Source organism: Crocodylus siamensis, chromosome 7, assembly GCF_052110815.1.
Source record: "Crocodylus siamensis isolate JL-2025a chromosome 7, ASM5211081v1, whole genome shotgun sequence".
In the NCBI taxonomy this organism is placed as follows: Eukaryota; Metazoa; Chordata; order Crocodylia; family Crocodylidae; genus Crocodylus; species Crocodylus siamensis.
Genome location: NC_143401.1, coordinates 4728641 through 4734669, shown reverse-complemented (window position 1 = coordinate 4734669; position 6029 = coordinate 4728641).

Here is a 6029-nt window from a genome sequence, read left to right as displayed (position 1 = left end):
GCCTGGGAACTGGAGGGGATGTCCGACTCCCACGAGGCGTCTCCTCCGCGAGGGGTTTTCCCACCTGCACTCGAGAGCAAAAGAATAATAATAGTAATAGCAAGGATAATAAATGAGAACGGGGGGACAAGCTTCTCCCCCCTTCCAGGGAAGGAAAAAAGAAAAGCAACCCCCCCACAAGCGCTTTCCGCCGGTTTCCAAGCAGGCGCAGCTCCGCAGAGCCGAGGCCTGGGGCTGCTCGCGGGGAAACTTGGGCAGGAAAAACCAAACCCCCCGGCTGCCGAGGCGGCGGCGGCGGCTGGAGCTGGAGCAGAGCGCGGCGCGGAGGCCCGGCAGGCGGGCGGAGAAGTGGGGGGCGACCCGGGCTCGGTGCTTGGTCGGGCGGTTTCGGGGTTTTTTTTCCCCCGGGGATTTCTTTTTTTGGGTTTTTTTTTCCTCCCCCCCTTGGCTGGTTTCCTTTTTCTTTTCTTTTTTTTTTTTTTCCTCTTTTTTTTTTGCGTTTTTTTGTCGCAGGAGGAGCGGCGCGGAGCTGGGCCGACGCGAAGGCGGGCGCGAGCAGAGAGGCGGCCGCGGCCCGGGGCGGCCCCTTTATAGGCCCCGCGCCGGGGTGAAGGGGCCGCCGTGCCGCCGACGGGCCGCGGGCGCCGGCCGGGGAGGGACCCGCGGGCTCGCGCCGCCCGCTGCAGCGCCCCCGCCGGCCGGGAGGACGCGGCGCAGCCCGCGTGCCTGCACGTGGCGCCGCGCGCAGAGCCCTCGCCCCCCTCCCGGGGGTCTGCGCCCTGGGGCCCTCCCCGCCGCCCCCCGAATCGTCCCTGGGCCCCCCAGATCGTCAGCCTCCCCCAGATCTTCCCTTCGCCCCTCTCCAAACCTTCACCCTCTCCAAAATCTCCCCCCCATCTTCACCTGCTTTCCCAGCCATTTCCATCCCAGCCCTGGCGTACAGCCCTGGGGGGCTCCCTGTGTCCTGGCTCCCCACCAGGAGCTCCTGGTCCCCCATTCCCAACAATGCCGAATCCCTAAATCCTGGCCTCCTCCAACAGGACAGGGCATAGCCCTGTTGAAAAGCATGTGCGCACGCATCCATGCCGGTCTAGAGACACCCCATTGAAACCCCCACCCCTGCATGACTAGCGGGGGAAGCCCTCACTCACTCTCACGCACACGCACATACACACATGTGCGTGCACACGCATGCAGGCGCACGTACACGCGTGTGCGCACACTTTTCCCATCTGCTCACAGCCAAAGCCCAATACCCCCTGAAATTTCCAAGGACACAACCCCATGGTGGTTCGGACATCCCCTTTCTCTCCACCTGTTAGGGCTGCCAGCCCTCCAGGATTGCCCAGGAGTCTCCAGGAATTAGATACACATCTCCAGGAGACTGCTGAGACTCACCCAGCAAGTAAATGAGAGGGCATTCATTCAGATAAATATAAAATCCGATTTATACAGCAGTCCGGTAGGTTTTTTAAACGCAATAGGAATGTGCATTTGCCTTCTTGACGTGAAGTCTCTGCACCGTAATCCATAACTGATCTACATGAGCACACAGGCACGTTGGTGTTGTGTATTGGGATCGCTGGTGCTCTGGAAACCTCCCAGAATGGACTGAAACAGAGTTGGCAACCCTCCCACCCATTCAGCAGTATGGCCCCCAAACCCTGACACTCCTTGCTGGGCAGTAGGGCTCAGCCCCCACCCCACCACACTCTGTTAATGTCCCTGCCCTGAAACATGTCTGACCCTGCGGTCCAATTTCCCACCAAAATCTCGAAAACCGTGGAAGAATTCCCCTCTCCGTCCATGTGCACGTTCCCTCCAATCCACTTCAAATACCCCAAGGTAAAATAATACCTCTGCCCACCCCCATTCGTTTGCCCGTCTCCCTCCACACCAAATGAGGCCAAATCCTTTAGCTGATTCCTACACCTTTCTCCCCCTCCTTCAATCACACACCTCATCCAGACTGTTCCCCAGGCCCCTCTTTCAGCCCAAACACAGTCCATCTGCTCCACCCCGTGCATTCAGTGACAGGCCACACGCCTACCATATTCTACTGATATCCTCACCCTACCTCTGTTGGGTGAAGGACAAACACCCTAACCAAATCCCGAGCACCCTTCCTGCCCCCTGCCACTGAAGGCACAGCCGGGTGGTGAAAAGTATTAACGCCTGTACCAACCTCTCCACCTCTCAGTGTATAAAACCTGGTGCTCCTGCACACGGAAAGCAGATTGTGAAGACCCCCGAGCTGGAATGCATGAATATTTGTACCGACATGTATTCAGTCTGGGTGCAGGAGGCACAGGATGAGGCCATCACTTTGGCCAGCAGAGGGATGACAGGTATAACCAGAAGAACCCAGGGCAGCTAAGGGCATGAGGAGTAGGAGCCTGGATATGGGGCAGCATGTCTATGGGTACAAGTTTTTAATGGCACTTGAGATTGACTTGGGCTGTCAAGAGAGGTCAGGAAAAACAGGCAGAGAAACCAATAATAGAGTAAAATTCTCCCCAAAAGCAAGTGTGCTCCTAACTACTCTCCCTCTCTGCTTGTTCAACTCTGAGCTCAGGTTTTCAAGGCATAGCCAGACCCCCAGATCGGGTGCGACTCCAGCAGGGGCTGCTCCCGTAACAAATTGCCTCCTCCCATTTACAACATAGCTTTTTCTTGAGCAAGTGCTAGCTCCCAAGACAGGTGCCGGCTCTGTGCCAGCTGCCACTGGGTGTTGCAGGACCAAGGCCCCATGACACCTCCCCGGGGAAGCAGGATGTCACTCTCCATTCGCAGGGGGAGTAAAAGGGTGAGGGTTGAACAAGTCTGAATGAAGAAGCAAGCTGGGATTCACTCCCCTTCCTTATGCCCAGCACCACGTTCATGAGAATCAGCGCTGTGCACATCCATAATTATCCAGTCCCAACCTTTTCAAGATACATCAAGGAAGCCCCCAGCAATCCATTAATGCCCTTCAAGCCTCGCAGACATAGTTAAGGAATCTTAAATATCTTGCTGGGTCTTGTTGCTAGCATAATACAGTTCTGCACTTACACATTTACATTTCTTTCGTCCTGGATTTTTTTTTTCTTCTGTAAGCCTGTCCTTCTGCTATATTTCATCATTTCCAGTGGGAAGAATCAGAGGAAACAATGGAGAAACATCTTGTTCTACAAGTTTTTTCAGTTGTAACTGCTGCTTCCCAGTTACCTGCACTTCGATGCTTCTGCGCTCAGCTTTCCTGTCCACAGCCGTGTTCACAATTCCTGCCCAGGTTGTTGGACTCTGGTGAGGACGCGTGTGCAGGAAGGCCCATCGGCCACTGTAGTGACCCTCTGGGAGTCCGGTCCTGTTGCCTCCATCCTGCTAGTCTTTGTGTTTCACTCTGAAGCTCACACGCTGCCCGACTTCCCCGCAGGCTGCCAGCTCAGCTCTAGAGTTTTGTTAGAAAACATTTACCCCAGAGTAGTTTATGGATTGAGTGCGCCTGTCTAAGCTTTCCTGAACAAATATTATATGGCCCAGGTAGCCTCACAATACTGGTGCCTGAGCATAGCCATTGTGCTAACTGATGGGAAACCATTTTTGAAGGCCTTATTCTTTTTAGATGTTTGAATATCCAGATCCATGTACCCATGTGTCAGTTAAGATTATAGTAGGCCCACATTCACCAAAACTGTGTGGTCATCCCATAAAGGCCATGTGTGCAATGCCTGCTGGCCAAGTTGGAGTCACTCCCAGATACTGTCTAGCCTTGTTATATGAATTAAGGGACTGTGAGGTCACCCAAGGCCCATCTTTTTTTTTCTGTACCAGAAAACAATACAGTAAGTCAAATGGATTTCACTATTCTTGCTGCTCCCAGATATGCAAGTGCCCCTGGGCTTCCTTGGTCTGAGAGGTGTGGCTGCCAAAGAGTTTTTCCGATACTTTGGAGACCTTACAAGAAGCTGGAGCAAAGGTTACTGATGATATTCTTTTAAAAGTCTTTACAATTTCACAGATGTATTTGGTAGCTGTGTTGGTCTGCAACAAAAAGAAATGTGAAAATCTAGAATTCTTGGTTCAGAAATTATACTTCTTATTAGACCCACTAGGAAATCTCACACACACAAAAATCTCTTTTTCTGCAAGCTTTTGGGCTCTGAGAAAATTAAAGCTGGTAAAAGGTCCCCATAGGTAGGAAATAAACTTAATTTTTGCACAGAGGGAGCTGGAGGTGGAAAATCTGTCCCTCTGGGCCCATGAGAGTGTCTCTGAGTTGTTCTGAGTTGCTCTTTGTTCAGGTAAGGTACCTGCCCTGGAGGTGTCCGATGGCAAACAGGGAAGTTTAAAAATCTTTCTTGTTGTTCTGCAATGAAGTTTAAATTCCAGAAATCGCCCAAAAATTGGCATCTTCCACATTTCAGGGATGTATTTGGTAGCCGTGCTGGTCTGAGACAAAAAGAAATGCAAACATCTAGAACTCTCTGCAAAATCCCTCAGTGCAAAAATGAAGTTTACTTCCTACTTATGGGGACTTTTTACCATCTTTAATTTTCCCAGAGCCTGATGAAAGGCCTTTGAGCCTGAAAGCTTGCAGAAAAAGAGGTTTTTTGTTGGGTTTTTTTTGCGATGTCTTAGTTGGTCTAATAAAAGGTATCATTGCCAAACCAAGAGTTCTAGATTTTTGCTTTTCTTTTATAATTCCACCACACTGCCACAGACCACGTGATAAGCCAGAGTGAGACCCCTTGCCCTATGGTCTTCTGGTGTCACTTGGTCGTCATGATTCAGAAAGGTTACTTAATGAGCCCCAGTTGCACAGCAGACATTAGTAAAACGTAGTCTAGTTCTTTAATAAAGATGGCAACGTTTTCAGCTAAATGCTGCTCAAGGAGGAAGGCAGTTCAACAGTGACCAGACTCCTGCATTCATTACCCTCTATTCATCCCATCCAGGAAGAGCGCACACACCAACTGCAGATGCTTCCTCAGTCTGACAAAGGGTGTTTGTGCCCGAAGGCTTGCAAAGAAGAATTTTCCAGCATTTTGAGTTGGTCTAATCAAAGATATCATATTTACCCAAAGAACCTTGTCTGCCCTTTCCCTCTAAACAGCATTTATGAGCCCTCGGTAGAGGGCAGACTCAGATTACATTGTTCACTTGTGTTTCCAGCACTTCATTTAATTGGGAAAAAATTTCTGGAGAACACTTCTCCCAGCTAAGGCAATGGGTGATAGGAAAGCAGTGTTAGCCATGCAAGGTAATTCTGGTAGGTGGAACGTAGTTACTCCTTATGAAGCACCTGCAGAATGACAATGGTCTCTTCTTTAGAGTCTTAAGCAGATGTGTACATTAAATTAGCAGGCTAATCCAATCCCCTGTGCTTATTCACTCACAGCCTCAGGAGCTAACAGGCAGACTGTATCTGTTTAAATCTGCTCTGCTGCTGTGAACAGTTTGCACAACTGCACCTCTGGCACAACCCAGCCCATGCATTTCACAACTAACTGTTCATTATATTTCTAGTGGAAGGATAAGCCCGAAGGTTTCGGGGGTCTGGGACCTTCAGGTATTAGATCAAAAGGTACTACACTGCAGTAGGTCAAAGCATAGGAAAATGCCTGAGAAAAAGCACAGGACAGTATAATCTCTGCTACTTCTGAAATGGCCACATCCCAATTAGGATAAAAACCCTAAAGGCCTGAAATAATCCCGGGAGGTTGGGTCCTTGGAGGCACACACCCCTGGAAGTGGCTTCGTCCGGCGGTCGTGCCGTGTTTCAGCACCACGGGTTCTAGGGCTGTCGTGTCGTACTTCCCACGAGAGGATTTCATTCCTCTCTCAAAACCACTCCTTGGCGACTCCATGCTCCCGGAAGATTTGAATCGTAATTTCACCTTCAGGATAAAACGAGTGGTGCAATCACTGCATCATTGCCAGCTTTGTTCTTTCTGCTGAAGTTTGCCCCAGGCCCATACTTACACGGTACGACTCCAATAGAGCTGCAATTGCTTCCTGGAGGCTCATCCAACAATTTCTAGCATAGC